Source organism: Schistocerca americana, chromosome 2, assembly GCF_021461395.2.
Source record: "Schistocerca americana isolate TAMUIC-IGC-003095 chromosome 2, iqSchAmer2.1, whole genome shotgun sequence".
Lineage (NCBI taxonomy): Eukaryota > Metazoa > Arthropoda > Insecta > Orthoptera > Acrididae > Schistocerca > Schistocerca americana.
Genome location: NC_060120.1, coordinates 890,137,541 through 890,161,226, shown reverse-complemented (window position 1 = coordinate 890,161,226; position 23,686 = coordinate 890,137,541).

The window sequence follows — 23,686 nt, the reverse complement described above, 5'->3', positions numbered from 1 at the left end:
CATTTTGTGGTGCATACTTGTATGTGGGAATGTGTTGTTTTATTAGTTTTTGTTGTATGGCAAGTTGTTGATCTATTATTTTTGCTACATTGTCATGTCTTCTTGTGTATTCTGTATTTACTAGTATTGTACATCAGCTTGTGATGTGATCTACTGTTTCTATTTATTGTTTGCAAAGTCTCCATTTAGCTGTTGTAATATTGGGATCTTTAATAATATGCTTGCTGTAATATCTGGTGTTTGTTGTTTGATACTGTACTGCAATCACGAATCCTTCTGTCTCACTGTATATATTGCCTTTTCTTAGCCATGTGTTGGATGTGTCTTGATCAATGTGTGGCTGTGTTAGATGATACTGGCGCTTGCCATGTAGTGTTTTCTTTTTCCAATTTACATTTTTCGTATATGTTGATGTTATGTGATCTAAAGGGTTGTAGAAGTGGTTATGAAATTGCAATGGTTTAGCCGATGTATTTATATGAGTGCTTTGTGTATTTTGCTAGTTTCTGCTCGTTCTATAAAGAATTTTCTTAAATTGTCTACCTGTCCATAATGTAGGTTTTTTATGTCGATAAATCCCCTTCCTCCTTCCTTTCTGCTTAATGTGAATCTTTCTGTTGCTGAATGTATGTGATGTATTCTATATTTGTGGCATTGTGATCGTGTAAGTGTATTGAGTGCTTCTAGGTCTGTGTTACTCCATTTCACTACTCCAAATGAGTAGGTCAATATTGGTATAGCATAAGTATTTATAGGTTTTGTCTTGTTTTTTGCTGTCAATTGTGTTTTCAGTATTTTTGTTAGTCTTTGTCTATATTTTTCTTTTAGTTCTTCTTTAATATTTGTATTATCTATTCCTATTTTTTGTCTGTATCCTTGATATTTATAGGCATCTGTTTCTTCCATCGCTTCTTTGCAGTCGCTGTGGTTATCCAATAAATAATCTTCTTGTTTAGTGTGTTTTCCCTTGACTATGCTATTTTTCTTACATTTGTCTGTTCCAAAAGCCATATTTATATCATTTCTGAATACTTCTGTTATCTTTAGTAATTGGTTGAGTTGTTGATTTGTTGCTGCCAGTAGTTTTAGATTATCCATGTATAGCAAATGTGTGATTTTGTGTTGGTATCTTCCATTAATATTATATCCATAATTTGTATTATTTAGCATGTTGTATAGTGGGTTCAGATCACGGCAGAACCAGAAAGGACTTGATGAGTCTCCTTGGTATATTCCACACTTAATCTGTATTGGCTGTGATGCGATATTATTTGAGTTTACTTGGATATTAAGTGTGGTTTTCCAATTTTTCATTACTATGTTTAGGAACTGTATCAATTTAGGATGTAATTTGTATATTTCCAATATTTGTAGTAACCATGAGTGGGGTACGCTATCAAAAGCAATGTATGTGTAATGTAGCGACCTTTGTTTAGTTTTAGCTTGATATGTCACCTCTGCATCTATTATCAGTTGCTCTTTACATCCTCGTGCTTCTTTGCAGCAGCCTTTTTGTTCTTCATTTATAATTTTGTTCTGTGTTGTATGTGTCATTAATTTCTGTGTAGTGACTGCAGTTAATATTTTGTATATTGTTGGTAGGTATGTTATGGGGCGATATTTTGCTGGGTTTACTGTGTCTGCTTTATCTTTAGGTTTCAAATAAAGAGCAACTGATAATAGATGCAGAGGTGACATATCAAGCTAAAACTAAACAAAGGTCGCTACATTACGCATACATTGATTACCAAAAAGCTTTCGATAGTGTGCCCCACTCATGGTTACTACAAATATTGGAAATAAACGAAGTAGATCCTAAATTGATACAGTTCCTAAACATAGTATTGAAAAATTGGAAAACCATGTGTAAGTGTATCAGGGAATGTGTATGGGACTGCAGTGTAACTGTTAAATAATTTAGTTAGATGTAAATGTGTTGAGGTGAACTTCTTTAGCCAAAAATTTGCTATTTTATCTTTTCCAGGTACTTTCCAATTGTGCATAGAATTAATTGCTCGGGTGACTTCATGTTGCAAAATTATCACTTCAGGCATTTGTGGTATCATCTTGTATGTGTCTGTTTCTGCTTGTATCCATTGTGCATGTCTGTTATGTTGTACCGGGTTTGACCATATGTTGCTCCAGGAGTGTTCCATGTCTGTTATGTTTGATGGATTGTCTATTTTAATGTGTGTGTTACCTATCTTCTGGTAAAATTTCTTTTGGTTTGTGTTGAATGTTTGGTTTTGTTTCCTTCTATTTTCACTTCATTTGTATCTTCTAAGTCGTTTGGCCAATGCTTGTAATTTCTGCTTCTTTTCATCTAATTGCTCTATCGCTTCGTGTTGTGAGATTTTACCTAACCCTTTTCGTTTTTTGTCTGATATTTCATCTCTTATGAATTGTGTTAGCTGTCCGATGTCTTTTCTCAGTTTTTCTGTTCTAATCTCTAGCCTGTGTTGCTATGCTGGTTTTGTGGGTTTCTTCTGTGTGTTGGTTGGTTCTGATCCCTGCCTAGTGTGTATATTTAGTGTAGTGAGTGCTCCTATATAAACCAGTAGTTGTAACTCTTCCATAGTTGTATTTTCATTTATTTTGTTCTGTATGATTGTGTTGATAGTTGTTTCGACTTGTGGGTTATTTGGTGGTCTATGCAAGAATGGTGTAATGTCTGTATTTGTGTCTTTGTATTCTATATATGTCAGCTGAAATTTTTCTTCTATATCTAACATCTGTGTCACTTCGTGTTCTATTTGTGCTTGTTCTGGTGGCTGTCTTAAGATTTCGTTTTCCTCTGATTGTTTAACTGATGCGTGTTGTTCTTTGCTTGTTTGCTCTGGGATGTTTGAGTCCATTACTGTAGTTTCTTCTTCTTCTTCTTCTGATTGCACATTATTTTGTTCCAGTATTTGTTGTACTTTTTGTTTGATGTTTTCTAATTCTGACTGGGGTATCCAGTTATTTTTTATTATTACATGGATCTGATCAGCTAGTCGTTGGTCTGTTAAAAATTTTAATTCTGGGTATCTGGTGATAAATGTTGTGTATACTTGTGATCTCTAACCAGTTGTGTTGGTTCCTAAGTTTGTTGCTTGGTGATAACAGAACATGAGGTGTCGGTTAACTTCATCTGACCATCTCACCCTCTGTCTTTGTTTTCCTTCTAGAGTGGTTGCAGGAAGCATATCCTGCAAAACACCTCTATTTGGATTTAAATCATTTTCCGTGTGGCTAGCAGTGTCGTTACCATTGTGGACGGGCATAGGGTTCAAGCGTCGTCCCCGACCATGACAGCGCTTGTCCGAGGCTTCATTAGTTCTGTCCTGAACCAACTAATCACACTAAAAGGGGGGTTAGCCCTATTAGTGGTTTGTTCTTTTCGTCGCCTTTTACGACTGGCAGAACGTCCCGGAGGCCTATTCTTTTCCCGGGCCTCCACGGGGTTTATTATTATTATTACTGCACTTGACGCCTAGTACTCAGACAGTAGTATAAGGCTGCCTAAGTCCTGCAACGAGTTTCTGATACATAGCTGGCGGCTCCTCGGAGTATCAGGTGACCTGCCGAGGAGTCAGTGTTTGCAGCGCGGCAGAAAGTGCGCGCTCAGCGCTTCTGCGGGCCTTTGTCTGCTGCCCTGTTGCGCTTGGCAGCCTGCCACCCCCACAGGTCGCTTTCACCCCCCCCCCCCCCCTCTCCCCCTCTCTTCCAGTCTTCGGCGCCGTGCTGTCGCCACGTCTGGAGACCCGCAGATAACTCAGGCGAGATCGCTACGGCTGCGAAATGCGACTCCTTTACCAGGCTGCTGGCGACAAGTCTCTCGGCAGCGAAGTCTGCTTTATGTGGCGCGAGAACGCCAGCACGTGGTCATACGTTAAACAGGCGAAGCAGAAACAAGAAAAAGCTCAAACCCTTCTAGCCCTGATGAACAACACACGGCAGAAGGCTCGTTTCACAAATACGTTCAGTTTTATCCTGTGAAGGTGGGTGGCCTCGCACGTCACTCCAAACTCGACATGCATGCGTATTCAAACGTTTTGTATAAGCATCCACAAATATCCTTCGCTTTCACAAACTTCAAGTACACTTGTTCAATTCTTGAGGGTATTTCTGTTCAGTCGTTGCAACTACAAGAATGAATGATTTTTTTCACCAGACGCGTTTCGCTTTATTCAGGTAAAGCATCAGCAGTGGTCTGTAATTGAGTTATTTACATTTTGATTTGCTTTTAGATCGAAAAACTGTTCGTTAAGAATAAGTTGTATATGCGCTGATTTTCGGTTAATTATTCTTAACGAACTGTTTTTCGATCTAAAAGCACATCAAAATGTAAATAACTTAATTACTGACAACTGATGATGCTTTACCTCAGTAAAGCGAAACGCGTATCGTGAAAAAAATCACGCATTCTCGTAGTTGCAACGAACGAACAAAAGTACCCTCAAGAATTATAAAGCAACTACGGACACGATGGCCACACTAATGAAGAACACTTATTCAAGCCTCAGATTGTACTTCTAATACGTGGAGTTTATAATACAACAAAATGACGAGGTAAATTTTTAGTTTTGTAGTATACACCTATGAAACTGTCATACGAACCGTACACGAGGCGTGCAATTAACTGAAATTTTTGCTGGAGAAATTGCCTGAATATAGAATATTTTATAATGAAATTGGACTGTCGTATTTAAACGCATTTTATTTTACTTCTGCCATGAACCTTTTCAATCACTGTTAGTATAAATGCACCCAAAATTCGAGAAAAATAGAAAAAACTACCATGGCAGTTTTTCAGTGATGAAACGTGACAGTGATCGAGATCCAAATATTTTATTTACAGTCGAATTAAATGAAGATGCTATTCATCTAATGAAATTCACATATTACACATATATTCTTATATCTTCTCAATTACTGCTAAATCCATTCATTCATTATTTCAACACTACTGGAATATGAACTGGAATGTGGCCGGCAACTAGCCAGCCTCTTCTGTTAGGGTCAGCTGTGTTCCAACAGCGATCACTCTTACAGTGGACACACAGTGGCCCAACGTGTCGAAATTTTTCCTAACAATTGGCAGCATAACTTCCCCTAGAACACCCTTACAAGCTTTTCAGACTGTTTCTGACCACCCTCTATGTGAGAACCCTCAGGACAAGCTGTACACTCAAGGAGACGCATCACTAGGTGTCGGATCGGGGAATGCTTCCCGGATGTGAGTGGCAGGAGGGAAATGAAATACCTCCCGCAGACCAATAAACAATGCAGTGTCTGACCGGTTATGAGCCGTTGCAAAAGAAATACGTACACAGCGTTAGGGGTGGCTTCAAGAATTGCCAAAGGCAACGGAGTATGAACGCGTATAAGTTTTCCTGCATAAGGTGAAACTGGCCTCTGCTCTAATCTCCAGAGAAAGGGGGCTGGAGAGAGAGGGAGAAGTATGGGAACAAGTATCTGTACCTGGAATGTCAGGTCAATCAGCACTACAAGCAGGAAAACGTAAACGTAAAAGAGAGATGGAAGAGAATAATGTGAACCTGGCAGGGCAGAAGGGCAAGTATAAGGAAACAACGGAATAGGAATGATTATGACAAAGGAGATGGTAATGTTTGCGGAAGTCTATGCAAGTGAGAGGGGTATCGGCGTAAGGGTGACATTGTACAAAAACGTACGTTGATTATCCAGGTGCACATTCCAAGTTCAGAACACGATCACCAGATCATAGAGGAAACGTATAACGTAACAGATAAAATAATGGAAGATAATGAAGGATGCTAAAAAACACTAATGATTACTGGAAACCCATCGTGGGACAAGGGAAGGAGGGAATCATAATAGTTACTCATGGTCTTGGAAGGTGGAATGACAGCCGTGGACGGCGCATTGACTTCTGCACGGAAAGATAGCTAGTAGTGCCAATAATATGGTTCAGAAATCACGGGTGGAAGATCTGCACTTGGAGATCACCAAGGGATAGCTACAGAAAACAACTTTATATACTGGAAGAAAGGTACAGAAATGGGATCCAAAAGGTGCAGGCATTAAGAGGTGCAGATATGAAGAGCGACCACAATTTTCTTGTAGCAGAAATGGAAATAAAAAAAGGAAGAAACTGGAGAGTGTTACTGTCATGGAGAAGTGGGACCTAGAGAAGATAAGACCCAGGAAAGGAAAAGTTACGGAAGTGGTATCGCTTGAGCTTCTTAACACATTACGAGACAAAGAACAACCTGATATTTCAATGAGAATTGGAGTCTACAGAAAGCAGTATTCGTAAAAGCAGGACGGAAAAGTATGTAATGTGTAACAGTGAGAAGGGCAATAAAACTGTCGGTTGGACAGCAAATGATTTCTGAGCTGGAAGAGAGAAGAAAATTAAAAAGCACGAACAGTGAACGTGTAGGGAAGATGTACCTACCTCAGGTTGAAAACGAACTGCGAGTAGAAACGGAGCAGGCTAGCAAAAATGGGAGAATGAGGAGTATGGCGCAATTAAAAGACTAGAAAGGAAGGTAAGATATGATTTACTGCACAACAGAGTAAACGGTACGACATGGAATAAAATCAGCCCAGGAAGTCACTGTGGAAGTTCACAGTAAAGACGAAAATATAGGCTACAAAGGTTACGACGATGCGCTTCAGAGATAAGACTGTTTAAAAGATCTATTAACACAACTCGAACCGAGCGAGGTGGCGCAGTGGTTAGCACACTGGACTCGCATTCGGGAGGACGACGTTTCAATCCCGCGTCCGGCCATACTGATTTAGGTTTTCCGTGATTTCCCTAAATCGCTCCAGCCAAATGCTGGGATGGTTCCTCTGAAAGGGCACGGCCGACTTCCTTCCCCGTCCTTCCCTAATCCGATGAGACCGATGACCCCGCAATTTGGTCTCTTCCCACAAACAACCCAACCCAACACAAATCGAAAACCAACGATCCTGGAACTTGAATTCTTGAAAAGCGTAGATGATATAATAGCACCACTAATTATACTTGAAGAAGTACAGAATGTTATGACCGGAAGAAGCTACAATCGTGTGGCATAATTGTGGGCTCTTTGATTGCTCTGGGAGATGCCTCATGATACCGTAACATATGAAATACTAGTTCCCTTTATTACATGAATGGATAAAAAAGATTTACTCAAGTTGATAAAACCTTTGCCACAGGAGTGCTTGATAATTTACAACTGTCATTGGCTACTAAAGAATCACATAATGTACTAATTAACAAACTCTTTCCCTGAAGCATGATGCTGAGCATTTACAAAAGCACATTTCCAACAGAGACCTGAATAACTCTTTAGTCTTACGTGATAGTGTTGACTGCCTCAGCTGTCATGAACTGGGCAGAGCACTTCCACACTTGGCTCTATATTGGCCTGTGCTGTTACGCTGAAAGAGAGGGTGTGACTTCATTAGCCTCTCATTTTCATCGTTGTGAACTGCAGTGAGACTTCGCTAACATCAGTGGTATTGATTCTCATGTGGCACCGCTATCTCTGAGCGATACCACAAAGAATGCAATATATGCATTGAAAAGAGGGAAAGCAGTAGGTGCAGATATGATACCAGGAGAATTACAAAAAATTTTGGGCCGAGAAGAAGGAAGAGAAATATTGAGATTTCGAGACAAACTATGGGACAGTGGTGAATGGGTAGAGGGCTTTCTGATAGTGGTAATAATTCCACTACCAAAGAAACAGGAGACCAAGAAATGCAACAAGCACAGGAAGTTAGTCTTATCACACATAAAGGTAAAGTTATGTTAAGAATCATTAACAAAAGCTTGGAAAAGGTCACGGAGGATAATTTTGCAGAGGGGCACTTTGGATTTAGACGGAAAGACATGCAATAGGTCTATCGTGAATTTTGGGAGAGAGGTTTACTGAAAAAGAAAGAGACATATATATGCGTTTTATGGACCTGGAAAAGACTTTTGACAATGTGGCTTGGAATAATCTTGCAACTATAATGAATGAAAAAGAGACTGGACCGAAATACCAGATGAACTTTAAATCCATTACATTTAAATCAAAAAGCGTCATTGCGTGTGCAAGGAGAAATTATCAACCGAAGAGCACTGGCGGAAGGAGTGAGACAAAGTTACTGTCTATCACTTACCCTTTTGCATCTGTATTTAGAAAATATAACTGACCGCTGCTCAGCAGGTGACAAGGGGTGAAAACTGGAGGAGGAAGAATACAGGGTTTGAATCCCTTTAGCAACAAATGAAAAAGAATTATGGATATAGTGGGTACCACTGAACCTAAAGGAAAACGTGTGAAATGGAAATAAATACAAAGACAACAAAAATAACAGTACTAGGAAGAAATAAAACAGTAAATATAAGTTCAATGGAGAGTTACTATAGCGTGTGCAAAGCTTCAAATACCTAGAAAGCAGGGTAGAAGGCGACTGGAAGAGTAGCACAGAAGATACAACAAGAACAGCAATGGCAAAGAGAAATTTTGTAAGAAACACGAGTTTCCTGTAGCATACGCACAAAGACTTGAGTAAACAATTAATAAAATATTTAGTACGGAGTGTCCTCTAATATGGTGCTGCAACACTGACGATGCCAAATAAATATAGAGCTACGGTGGTGGCGGGGATCGGAAGAATAAGTTAGATTTATAGAGAGAAGAGAGTGGAGCTACTGAGAAAAGTGGCAGAGCAAATATGATTACCAAATGTTATAAGAAGAAGCAAGCGAAATTGAATTGGAGGGACTTATAGAAATAGTCTTACATCGTATATGGAGGGCATGAAGAGGTGAGGGAGGAAGCGAGTTCATATCCTGGATGATGCGCTGGACAGTGGCACATTCTGAGAAAGAAGCAATGGATCACAGACAATGCTACCAGCTAAAATAGCAGAAAACTGATGAACATGTATGCAAAGCCGGTTCTCAGAGTATCTCTCGACCATAAATAAATATCGCAACGAACAAACCTGATGCCGATCCAGTCACGAAAATCCCATAGTGTCTAATATTTAGTGTATCTGCAAAAATAAAACTCACTACCACTCACATCATTGAAATTAGAATTTAAAATTCCTGTACGATTACGTTATCTTAAATTTAGGTTACCATAGTAGCTGTAGGATTAATTTTGAAATTACGTTTTCAGGGGAATCGATTTAATTTGCAATAATTGTCATTTTTGTCGCATATAGCCCATTTACAGAATGTTGCATTAAAATATGTAAAATATGATATACAAACAAACCAGGGCTTCCATGACAAAAACTGGACGTTACAAAGGGTTTCACATATCGAAAATACTAAAAAACGCTGCTTTTTTTGTTTTTAGTCATCGGTTTTCCAACTACTTTCATGCGGCCCGCCGAAAATTCCTCTAATGTGTCGAACTTTTCATCTCAGAGTGGCATTCGCAACCTACGTTCTCAATTATTTGCTGGATGTATTCCAGTCTCTGTCTTCCTCTACTGTTTTCACTCTCTGTAGCTCCCTCTAGCACCGTGGAAGTTATCCGCTGATGTCTTATAACAGAATCTTGGCATCCAGTCCCTTTCCCTTGTCAGTGTTCTCCCTGTATTTCAAACCTCGCTGAGTCTTCGGAGAATCTCCGCTTCCCTTATCAGTCCACCTAGTTTTCAACAGTTTTCAAGAAGGCGCCGAATGTAAGTTGCGAGTATGCTAGTTCCCAGAATAAACGCCACAGAAATAACAAAAAGTGCTTAACGTATAACAAATTTCATATCGTGATCATGAATGTATTGGGTGTTTTATTATCGAAAAGTTTCTGAAAGAAGAAGTAGTGCGGCATAAAATTGCGAAAATGATATCACACTGAAGCAACCACGTCGTCGTATGGACCGCGAGACCACAAAGACGAAATCATTGTCATGCTGTTAGAAGAGTTTCATGCTTTAAAGCATAAATATGACAATCTCAAGGAACGAAACAGTGAATGTGATAAAAGAAACAACTAACTATTATTAGATACTATCTATACCAGGTCTTGGGGTGTGATGGCTCGTTTAAAAATGTATGTATGAAGTGTGAGTCTAAATTTCACTTCCGATGTGTAAAGATAGACTCCTCTTTGATAGGAAACGAGAAGTAAAAAGAAACATGGAAGTGTAATATGTGTACTGATATTCTAAATAAGTCAGAAAAATATTCCACTAACAAACGGATCACCAGAGTCACCAAGTAAGCTTGTAGCAGTCAGGGAAAAAGAAAGACCTGTGTTGGCGAAAGTAAACGTAATGACTCTAACTATAGAGGTCGAAACAAAAAGTTACTAACAGATGGGTGCAGGAATAAGTCCTTACTGTATGCAGACAGATGCGGAAAAAGCCTTTGAGCTCCCCTTCGTGACGATTTTCATAAAGAGTATTCTGTTCTCGCGAAAGTTAAACCCAGATCAACATAAAGTGCTGTGGTCGAGAAACGATTTTTTTTTTTAAAAAAGGCGGTAACATTCTAATTATAGGCGGCGCCAAAGGGGCGTACAGTAACGTGAGCAAGACAGCACTCAGAACTTAAAGGAAGTTATTGCCAAAACTATACCACACAAATGTCACCTTAATCAACTTATCGGTGCGGCATGATCTCCCTCAGTGATCGTGTGTTAACATAGGATTGGACGCTATAACTCCGAACTACAGAAGCGGTGTAAAAATGTAATCATGTGCACCTACTAGATATGAGCAAAATAAAGCGTGAAGAAGTTCAATGGAGTCCACTAAAACAGAAATGCAAGGCTCAAGTTTGTGAACCAGGTAGTGGAACATTGTAGCGAACTGCATAAAACCATGGACCTATCACCCTAGACTACAATCAAAAAGTTTTTTTTATGCGAAAGAAGTAACACAAATGTGTGGAATTAAACAACACCAGCCAGTCAAAAGCAGTAACCAACTCATCACCAGCAACCTGTCGAATAAGATCACCAATGAAAAGCGACAAGGGTGAAAGAGCTGATATTCACAGTGACAGTTTATATGGGATAAGAGACATGGCAAGATTCTGGTCAATTTGTGAGTAATGTGTGCGCAAACATAGCCTGTAAGAGGGACCCTGTCAGTAAATAAGGTATCAGTGCTTATGTATTGAGAATCGTTAATTTAACCCCCAAACACTGTAAGTTAAAATCTGTTGTGAATGATAAATTATGTATACTCCACCAAAATATCAGGAGCCTTAGAGATAATATGGGAGTTTTGGCTCTCAACATAAATGAAAATTAATCCCTAGCCCAGGTCCATTTATTGTGTTTTACAAAGCACCATGCAAAGTCTGCCATGCTGATGATTCAGTTGGAGGGTTATATTCTAGCTGATAGTTACTGTAGAGCAAATAGAGAGAAAGGTGGTGCTGCAGTATATGTCAAAGTGGGTATAGCCTATAAATCACGTAACTTAAGTATGTATTGTGAAGATTTTCGTTTTCAAGCCTGTGGATCTGAATTTTTTGCTGATGGTAGGTCGGTTATAGTGGCGACAATATATAGGACTCCTGCAGGGGAAAATTTGTGTTTTCTTAAAACACCTTGTATCAGGTTTGTTAAAAATATATTAAACGGCTAAGCGGTTAGTCATTCTGGGTGACTGTAATATAAAATTCCTTTCAGACAATACCAATAGAAGAGAACTAAAACATTAGTTCCAAACCTTTAATCTAACTCCAGTAGTTGAATTTCCTACCTGAGGGACAAATACCAGTGTAACCCTTATTGACAACATCTTTATTGATAAGTTTAGTAGTAGTCACAGTGCTGTAAGTCAAATTCTCAATGGTCTGACTTACCATGATGGGTAGTTGCTCACTCTTAATAACATATGTTTGACCATTAAATGTAAACCAATTTTTAGGTCTTTCAGAACAATCAATGTCGACACATTACAAAATTGCAATAAGCTCTTGCAGCAGAGTGACTGGAGCCCAGTATATAAAGAAAGAAATGTTAATATTAAATTCAACCTATTCGCAGATGAATTCATGTCTCATTCTGAAGCCATATTTCACTAAAAAAACTGTAACAATTAATCCCCAGCTTGCAAAATGAAACCCTGGATTACAAAAGGGACAAAAATTTCATGTGAGGCAAGAAGAGAGTTATATACATCACAAAGATGTTGTGATGAGCCTGCTGTAAAAGAACATTATAGGTAGATCATATTATAAAATACTGAAAATATTTATGAAGTGCTCTAAAACATTACATATTAAATCTGAAATAGACAACTCAAACAATAAAATAAAAACCATCTGGAGTGCTATCAAATGGTTCAAATGGCTCTGAGCACTATGGGACTTGACATCTATGGTCATCAGTCCCCTAGAACTTAGAACTACTTAAAACTAACGAACCTAAGGACATCACACAACACCCAGTCATCACGAGGCAGAGAAAATCCCTGACCCCGCCGGGAATCGAACCCGGGAACCCGGGCGTGGGAAGCGAGAACGCTACCGCACGACCACGAGCTGCGGACGGAGTGCTATCAAGAGGAAGCTGATGAAAAAAGATGATAGTGTTTCTAACATAGAAATAAGACATTGTGGTAGTTTGATTAAAGAAACTGATGGAGTTGCAAGTGTCCTTAATGAGCACTTTCTAACAGCTTCTGAGAAAACTGGAGGCAAGGGCTCGGTCAATGAGGCTATGTACCTTCTGAGAGAATCTGAAGTGTACAAAATAAGTCAAGTGCATATATCCCAGTTACTGAGGTGAAAAGGATAATCACTAAAACGGACACCAAAAACTCATCTGGCTTTGATAATGTTTCCTCTAAGGTACTTAAACATTCTCATAATGTCATTAGTGATACTTTGCCATATATTTAATGAATCCCTTCGACAAGGTATCGTCCCAGACAGAATAAAGTAAGCAGATGAAACCACTATCGAAGAAAGGGGATAAAACTGATGCTTCTAGCTTTTGTCCCATTTTCCATTTAACAGGTTTCTTCAAAGTTCTTGAGAAACTTATACATAAGTCAATTCTGGAGCACCTGACCATCCACAATCTAAACTGTAATGATCAAGATACATATCAATTATATTCTTCTAAATTATGCCTCAACATTGACAACAAATTAAATTGGTTGTGCCATGTTCTGGACTTGAGAAAAAGACTTAGTTCAGCAACTTATGCTCTGTGTATTAATAGCAGCGACTGCAAATATTGACACTGTTAAGGCTGCTTATTTTGGCTATTTTCATTCATTGTTGTCATAAGGCATGCTGTTTTGGGGGAATCAACCAATGGCGAGTAAGGACTCTGTCACCCAGAAAGGAGCAATGCGAATTCTAAGTGGAGTGAGTAGAAATCATTCATGCAGAAATCTTTTAAAAACACACAAAATATCGACAGTGACCTCACAATATGTCCTATGATTTACATCCTTTTTAGCTAAGAACCTACCCCCGCACAAAACCAACAGTGACTATCATGACTATGACACAAGATCGAAACACACTTGCATAATATGGATGTTAAAAATTAGAGCCTAGTACAAAAAGGTGTACTCTACTCAAGCAAAATGGTGTTTAATGCACTTCCTATGGACATAAGAAAGCTCACTAGTGTAATACCACAGTTTAAAAGAAAATTAAAAGAATTTCTTCTGTAACACTCATTTTACGCTCTTGATGAGTGCTTTGTCACAAACACTTTCATATTGTAAGTCAGATATGGCACACTGACATTTAATATTTGCTGTTACTACTTGGTAACTGACCATGATGACCTATGTCAGGATAACAACGTTCTTCACTTCTAGAAAAGCTGTAACTTAATATGGAATAACTGTAATTTATTATTGTATTGTTTTATACCTCTGCTTCACTTCAGGAAGTCCCAAAGCTTGTAATAGTTAACATATTTTGTTCTTTTACACATATTGGAATTTGTATCTTTTGGCATCTACACTACTGCCCATTAAAATTGCTACACCAAGAAGAAATGCAGGTGATAAACGGGTATTCATTGGCCAAATATATTATACTAGAACTGACATGTGATTACATTTTCATGCAATTTGGGTGCAGAGATCCTGAGAAATCAGTACCCTGAACAACCACCTCTGACCCTAATTACGGCCTTGATACGCCTGGGCATTGAGTCAGACAGCTTGGATGGCGTGTACAGGTACAGCTGCCCATGCAGCTTCAACACGATACCACAGTTCATCAAGAGTAGTGACTGGCATATTGTGACGAGCCAGTTGCTTGGCCACCATTGACCAGACGTTTTCAATTGGTGAGAGATCTGGAGAGTGTGCTGGCCAGGGCAACAGTCGAACATTTTCTCTATCCAGAAAGGCCAGTACAGGACCCGCAACATGCGTTGGTGCATTATCCTGCTGAAATGTAGGGTTTCGCAGGGATCGAATGAAAGGTAGAGCCACGGGTCGTAACACATCTGAAATGTAACGTCCACTGTTCAAAGTGCCGTCAATGCGAGCAAGAGGTGACCGAGACGTGTAACCAATGGCACCCCATGCCATCACACCGGGTGATACGCCAGTATTTTGTTTTGTCATAGAGACTGCTACACATCGATCTTGCCAAAAGTCGAGAAGCATCCCAGAGTGCCCCGGTCAGCTAAAACACTAAAAAGAATCGTTTCTCGGCTGTTTATTTATTTTGTTTTGTCGTAGAGACTGCTACACATTGATCTTGCCAAAAGCCGAGAAGCGATTCTTTTTAGTGTTTTAGCTGACTGGGGCGCTTTGGGATGCTCTCTGGGGCACTCTGGGATGCTCTCTGGGGCACTCTTAAAATCAGTACCTCTTAAAATAGCTTCCAATGTGCGTTCACCGCGATGTCACCAAACACGGATGCGACCATCATGATGCTGTAAACAGAACCTGGATTCATCCGAAAAAATGACGTTTTACCATTCGTGCACCCAGGTACGTCGTTGAGTACACCATCGCAGGCGCTCCTGTCTGTGATGCAGCGTCAAGGGTAACCGCAACTATGGTCTCCGAGCTGGTAGTCCATGCTGCTGCAAACGTTGTCGAACTGTTCGTGCAGATGGTTGTTGTCTTGCAAACGTCCCCATCTGTTGACTCAGGGATCGAGACGTGGCTGCACGATCCGTTACAGCCATGCGGATAAGATGCCTGTCATCTCGACTGCTAGTGATTACGAGGCCGTTGGGATCCAGCACGGTGTTCCAGCGTTACCCTGCTGAACCCACCGATTCCATATTCTGCTAACCGTCGTTGGATCTCGACCAACGCGAGTAGCAATGTCGCGATATGAAAAACCGCAATCGCGATAGGTTACAATCCGACCTTTATCAAAGTCGGAAACGTGATGGTACGGATTTGTCCTCCTTACACGAAGCATCACAACAACGTTTCACCAGGCAACGCCGGTCAACTGCTGTTTGTGTATGAGAAATCGGTTGGAAACTTTCCTCATGTCAGCACGTTGTAGGTGCCGCCACCGGCGCCAACCTTCTGTGAATGCTCTGAAAAGCTAATCATTTGCATGTCACAGCATCTTCTTCCTGTAGGTTAAATTTCGCGTCTATAGCACGTCATCTTCGTGGTGTAGCTATTTTAATGCCCAGTTGTGTATAAGTAAGCTACAGTTCTCGTGTATAATTATGACTCGTTCCACATCCATACAACTGTCTTGTATACTGAATCTATGGAACACGAATAAAGAAGTAAATAAAAAATTCTTCTGTAGTATCACATTTGAAATTTTCTTACGTTTCAGTTTTCCCACACCGCGTCTCGTACTGCCGTACGATGCTGTGCATCAAAGGTACATTCTCAGAAATTTCTTCCTCATATTAAGACCTTTGTTTGGTACTAATAGACTTGTCTTGGCCAGGAAATCCCTTTTTGCCAAAGTTAGTCTGCTTTTTATGTCCTCTTTCCTCTGTCCGTCATGGGTTATTTTGCTCCTTGGATAGCAGAATTCCATAACTTCATCTTTTCTGTGGTCACCAGTTCTGATGTCAAGTTTCTCGCTGTTTTCATTGCTGCTACTTCTCGTTACTTTCGTCCTCCTTCGATGTGCTCTCAGTCCATATACTGAAATAATCAGTTTGTTAGTCCCTTTCAACAGATCCCGTAATTCTTTTCCTTTCGCTCGGGGTAGTAATGTCATCAGCGAAACTCATCTGGAATTTTAATCTCTTTCTTGAACCTTTCTTTTGTTTCCGTCATTACTTCTTCAACGCTTATATCGAACAGTAGGGGCGAAAGACTATATGCCTGTCTCACATTATTTTTAATCCGAACGTTGCTCTTGGTCTTCCACTCTTATTTTTCCCTCTTGGTTCTTCTGCATATTATATATTACCCGTCTTTCCTTACAGCTTACCCCCATTTTTCTCAGAACTTCGAACATCTTGCACCATTTGACACTGTCGAACACTTGTTCCAGGTCGACAAATCCTATGAACGTGTCTTTATTTTTCTTTACTATTGCTTTCATTATCAATCGCAACGTCAGAACGGCCTCTCTGGTGCATTTGCCTTTTGTAAAGCCAAACTGACCGTCATCTAATACATCCTGTTTTCTTTTCCGTACCGAGCGCGGTGGCGCAGTGGTTAGCACACTGGACTCGCATTCGGGAGGACGACGGTTCAATCCCGCCTCCGGCCATCCTGATTTAGGTTTTCCGTGATTTCCCTAAATCGCTTCAGTCAAATGCCGGGATGGTTCCTTTGAAAGAGCACGGCCGATTTCCTTCCCCATCCTTCCCTCACCCGAGCTTGCGCTCCGTCTCTGATGACCTCGTTGTCGACGGGACGTTAAACACTAATCTACTCCTCCTCTTCTGTTCCGTTCTTCGGCGTATTATTCTTGTCAGCGACTTGAATACATGAGTTGTTAAGGTGCTTGTGAGACAATTCTTGCACTTGTCGGCTCTTGAAAACTTCGGAATCGTACGGATGATGTTTTACCGAAGGTCTCACACATTCTAAACACCAACGTGAATAATTGTTTTGTTGCCACTTCCCACAATGATCTTAGAAATTCCAATGGAACTCAACTTATCATTTTGCATTGTTTGATCGCATGTCTTCCAAAGCTCTTTTAAATTCTTATTCTGATAGTCCATCCCCTATCCCTTCCCTATCGACGCCTGTTTCTTGTTCTCTCACGTCATTAGACAAGTACTGCTTCTCTTAGAGGCCTTCAGTGTACTCTTTCCACGCATCCGCTCTCTGTGTTTAACAGTGGAATTCCCATTGCAAACTTAATGTTATCGCTCTTGCTGTTAATTTCACATAAGACTATTTTGATTTCCTACAGAAATTTCTTTTTTGACTTGTTCACATTTTTGATTAAACATTTCGCTTTAGCTTCCCTGCACTTCCCATTTATATCATTCCTAAGCAACTTGTATTTCTGTACTCCTGAATTTCCCTGAACGTTTTAGAACCTGCTTCTTTCGTCGATCAGCTGAAGTATTGCTGCTGTTACCTATGGCTTCTTTACTGTTACCTTCTTTGTACCTGTGATTTTCTTTCCGACTTCTATGATTGGCCTTTTTGGAGATGTCCATTCCCCTTCAATTGAACTGCCTACCGAGCTATTCCTTATCGCAGTATCTATAGCCTCAGAGAACTTCAAGCGTACCTCTTCACTGCTTAGTACTGCCGTATCCACTTCTTCGCGCATGCATTCTTCCTGACTCGTCTCTTAAACTTTGTGCCACTCTTCACCACTACCGAACTGTTATATCATCCTGGCTACGACTTACAGTCCAGTATCTGATTTCGAAATTTCTGCCTGACTGTGATGTTATTTAACTCAAATCTTCCCGTATCTCCCGGCCTTTTCCTAGTATACCTCCTCCTATTGTCGTTCTCGAACAAAATATTCTTTATAACTAGCAGAACTCAATTACTCTTTCTTCTCCCTCATTCTTAGTACCAAGCTCATATTGTCCTGGAACCCTTTCTTCTATTCCTTCCCCTACAATAAAATTCGAGTTTTCCATGACTATATGAAACTTTCATCTCCCTTTACGTAAGTGCTATTGATTCTGATGAGAATAACCCTGTCGCATAACTGTTCACAGTTACACACTCTTATCCTACATTCCTACTCATAACGAATCCCGCTCCCGTTATACCATTTTCTGCTGCTGTTCACATTACCCTATACTTAACTGACCAGGAATCCTTGTCTTCTTTGCATTTCACTTCAGTGACACCCACTGTATCTAGATTGAGCCTTAGCATGTCCCTTTTCAAATTTTATAGCTTCCCTCCCACGTTGAAACGTCTATCATTCCACACCCTCGCTCGTAGGACGTTATTCTTTCTTTGGTTATTCAGTCTTTTTCTCATAGTCACCTTCCCCTTGGCAATCCCCTTCCGGAGATCCGAATGTGGGACTAGTCTGTAATCTTTAGCCAACGGAGATATCATAATAACACTTTTTAATTACAGACCACATGTCCTGTGGAACCTTGCTGTGGAATGTATTAGATCCCAATATTCAGGTTGAAGGTACCGATGATATCATTATCTGGGAGAGGGAGCCCTTGAAGTCAGTGGGATGGGTTATGGACTGTGTTTAAGTGCAGAGACGGTGAGGTGATTTTGTAAAGGTGATCAGCTTAGCCGGAGAGGTGATCACAGGGGAAACAGTGGGATATTGGAATTCGGTCTGCGTATAGTGTAGAATAGGCGGAGGTGTTCGATGTGGATGAGAAGGGGTGGGAATATGATTAGATGGTAGAAGATTCATATGAGAGAAGGTAAACGGATGCAGAAACTGTGGGAGAGTGCATGTTGTTCAAGGATTTAGAGGGACTTTGGTGGGATGGATATCGATGTAACATTTGATAGGACAGTATGGGTCGAATCAAGGTGTCGTAAGTGTGGAAGATAGTAATGGAATGTTGTCCCCAAGTTTAGCCAGTTATTACTTTTTGTACTTGTAATCTGTTGTGGTCTTTCTGCTGGATTGGTAGTGGGTGAGGCTTCCAGGTTAGTCGCCTGATGGAGGTTTAAACCTCTAAAACACATTGTGGATATAAATGAACAGTGGCCGGTAACAGTAAACTTGTTGTTTCATTAGATATTTTGAAATGTAAAAAAGACAGTCAATACTGATAACGAAAATTTACTGCATAGGGAAAAGAAATAATTCGAGTTACAACTACGATGCTCAGTCACAGATTAAGGACAGAAACAGGTATAGGAGCGAATCGAGTATCGGTATCGTAAAAATGTCCTTACAGCTATAACGGATACCGCGACACGCAGTACGAACCAGTATCACAAAAACCATCTTAGCTACATATCTCAAGTAAAGACTGTGATTTGCAGTTACGAATATATTCATGTATTAATAGTAACCTCGCCCCATGAACCATGGACCTTGCCGTTGGTGGGGAGGCTTGGGTGCCACAGCGATACAGATGCCCGTACCGTAGGTGCAACCACAACGGAGGGGTATCTGTTGAGAGTCCAGACAAACGTGTGGTTCCTGAAGAGGGGCAGCAGCCTTTCCAGTAGTTGCAGGGGCAACACAGCATTAGATTTGTTCGTATTTTGTGTTGTTACCCCCCATGAACGATGGACCTTGCCGTTGGTGGGGAGGCTTGCGTGCCTCAGCGATACAGATGGCATTACCGTAGGTGCAACCACAGCGGAGGGGTATCTGTTGAGAGGCCACACAAACGTGTGGTTCCTGAAGAGGGGCAGCAGGATTTTCAGTAGTTGCAGGGGCAACAGTCTGGGTGATGGACTGATCTGGCCTTGTAACACTAACCAAAACGGCCTTGCTGTTGTGGTACTGCGAACGGCTGAAAACAAGCGGAAACTACAGCCGTCATTTTTCCCGACGGCATGCAGCTTTACTGTATGGTTAAATGATGATGGCGTCCTCTTGGGTAAAATATTCCGGAGGTAAAATAGTCCCCCATTCGGATCTCCGGGCGGGGACTACTCAAGAGGACGTCGTCATCAGGAGAAAGAAAACTGGCGTTCTACGGATCTGAGCGTGGAATGTCAGATCCCTTAATTGGGCAGGTAGGTTAGAAAATTTCAAAAGGGAAATGGATAGGTTAAAGTTAGATATAGTGGGAATTAGTGAAGTTCGGTGGCAGGAGGAACAAGACTTTTGGTCAGGTGAATACAGGGCTATAAATACAAAATCAAATAGGGGTAATGCAGGAGTAGCTTTAAGAATGAATAGGAAAATAGGAGTGCGAGTAAGCTACTACAAACAGCATAGTGAACGCATTATTGTGGCCAAGATAGCAAGAAGCCCACGCCTACTACAGTAGTACAAGTTTATATGCCAACTAGCTCTGCAGATGATGAAGAAATTGATGAAATGTATGATGAGATAAAAGAAATTATTCAGGTAGTAAAGGGAGACGAAAATTTTATAGTCATGGGTGACTGGAATTCGATAGTAGGAAATGGAAGAGAAGGAAACGTAGAAGGTGAATGTGGATTGGGGCTAAGGAATGAAAGAGGAAGCCGCCTTGTAGAATTTTGCACAGAGCATAAATTAATCGTAGCTAACACTTGGTTCAAGAATCATGAAAGAAGGTTGTATGCATGGAAGAACCCTGGATATACTAGAAGATTTCAGATAGGTTGTATAATGGTAAGACAGAGATTTAGGTACCAGGTTTTAAATTGTAAGACATTTCCAGGCGCAGATGTGGACTCTGACCACAATCTATTGGTTATGAACTGTAGATTAAAACTGAAGAAACTACAAGAAGGTGGGAATTTAAGGAGATGGGACCTGGATAAACTGAAAGAACCAGGGGTTGTACAGAGTTTCAGGAAGAGCATAAGGGAACAATTGACAGGAATGGGGGAAAGAAATACAGTAGAAGGAAAATGGGTAGCTTTGAGGGATGAAATAGTGAAAGCAGCACAGGGTCAAGTAGGTAAAAAGACGAGGGCTAGTAGAAATCCTTGGATAACAGAAGAGATACTGAATTTAATTGATGAAAGGAGAAAATACAAAAATGCAGTGAATGACATACAGGAAAATTGGAGAGACCTTTGGAGAAAAGAGAACCACTTGCATGAATATCAAGAGCTCAGAGGGAAATGCAGTTCTAAGCAAAGAAGGGAAGGCAGAAAGGTGAAGGAGTATATAGAGGGTCTATACAGGGGTGATGTTCTTGAGGACAGTATTATAGAAGTGGAAGAGGATGTAGATGAAGATGAAATGGGAGATACGATACTGCGTGAAGCGTTCGACAGAGCACTGAAAGACCTAAGTAGAAAAAATACCCGGGAGTAGACAACATTCCATTAGAACTACTGACAGCCTTGGGAGAGCCAGTCCTGAAAAAACTCTACCATCTGGTGAGCAAGATGTATGAGACAGGCGAAATTCCCTCAGACTTCAAGAATAATACAATAATTCCAATCCCAAAGAAAGCAGGTGTTGAAAGATGTGAAAATTACCGAACTATCAGTTTCATGATCCACAGCTGCAAAATACTAACGTGAATTCTTTACAGACGAATGGAAAAACTGGTAGAAGCCGACCTCGGGGGAGATCAGTTTGGATTCCGTAGAAATGTTGGAACACGTGAGGCAATACTGACCCTACGACTTATCTTACAAGGGAACCTCCCCATCGCACCCCCCTCAGATTTAGTTATAATTTGGCACAGTGGATAGACCTCGAAAAACTGAACACAGATCAATCGAGAAAACAGGAAGAAGTTGTGTGGAACTATGAAAAAATAAGCAAAATATACAAACTGAGTAGTTCATGGGCAACATAGGCAATATCAAGGATGATGTGAGCACAGGCGATCGTGGTCCTGTGGTTAGCGTGAACAGCTGCGGAGCGAGAGGTCCTTGGTTCAAGTCTTCCCTCAAGCGAAAAGTTTACTTACATTATTTTTGCAAAGTTATGATCTGTCCTTTCGTTCATTGATGTCTCTGTTCACTGTAATAAGTTTAGTGTCTGTGTGTTGCGACCGCACCGCAAAACCGCGCGATTAGTAGACGAAAGGACGTGCCTCTCCAATGGGAACCGAAAACATTTGATCGCAAGATCATAGGTCAACCGATTCCTCCACAGGAAAACACGTCTGATATATTCTATACGACACTGGTGACGGCATGTACGTCACATGACAGGAAAATGTTGTCGACCCACCTAACTTGCACACTTGGCGAATGGGTAAAAAGATTCTTCTACCTTGCCCGATTTAGGTTTTCTAGTGGATGTGATAATCACTTCCAAAAAAGTGATGAAAACATAAGAGTGTGTCACATAAACTGCAACAAATGAACGCAACAGTTTCACAGTCGCATAGTTTTCTCTGTGCTCTGTCAAAACATATGTTTTTAACGTTTTCAAATTTTTCCGTGTGTAGACCGTCAAATCCTGCATATGTCCAAGCAAATCTGAACATGTCCTGGAATTTTGGAGAGCGAAGTAGATTATGTGTGAGTACCTGAACTCTGATAATTGTCTGAAAATAAAAAAGTAAACTTTTTCACTCGAGGGAAGACTTGAATCAAGGACCTCTTGTTCCACAGCTGCTCACGCTAACCACGGGACCACGGCGTTCCTATGCTCACATTGTCCTTGATGTTGCCTATATTGCCCATGGACTACTCAGTTTGTATATTTTGCTTATTTTTTCATAGTTCCACACAACTTCTTCCTTTTTTCTCGATTGATCTGTGTTCAGTTTTTCAATGCCTATCCAGTGTGCCAAGTTATAATTAAATCTGAGGAGGGTGCGATGGGGAGATATATATCGTAAAGAAGAATCCGCTAATTATTAGAATTCCCATCCCCCGTTAAACATTACAATTCCCCTACCAACCTAATGAAAGAGTATGTTGTTTTGTTCATAAATAGCACAGATTGAAAACGCAATTTCTGTCGAAGCAAACCAAAATATAACAACGAAAAGCGCTGTAAAGAATTGCAGTCTAAAACGAGCACCAAGAAGTGTTGTCACAGCAGCCGTTGCTCTTCCGTCACTGGTCAGATCTGACTGCTAGTACCCGAAATTTCTCTTGACCCTGCACTCATTTGAACAACGCTTTCCGATTTGTTGACAGCCTTGTGAGTTTCGCCTAATTCTTCTGCTGTGGAATGTAGAATAGTTCCCGCCGGTAACTTTTGCAGTGGTATTAGTCGAGTCCGCGTGTAATCACGGCTCAGAGTTTCCATCCACCCCTGCACCTCTCCAAACACGGCGAGTTTCTTACAAGGAGGGAACACCAGTGTAACGACGTAGTATCTCAAAAGCATTGAGTATCAGTAACGCAGTGCCCCTTGTTGGGACACGAGCACACGCTCTCTACGACTCTAATCGAACTGCGATTTGATGATACATACTAGACCACTTATCGAATCAAACAAAATAATGAAAACGATAGAAATAATGAAAAGAAGTATCGGAAACTGAAAAGATACCAGAAGACTGGAAAGTGGCTTTCATTCATCTCTTGCACAAGAAAGGTGATAAGCAAAATGTAAATAACTATAGAGGTATATCTTCGTTGCCATTGTGCTATAAAATATTTTCAACAATACGACTAAACAGGGCAGATCTTGCTCAGAACAGATTTTCAACCTTAAGTCCATATTTCGGCCCAGACTTACAAACTCCAAAGATAGAGCTGTAACATTTATAGATTTTAAAAAGGCATTTGACTCAGTTGATAGGGAAACACTAGATAAAGTGATCAGAGAATTTGGCATCAA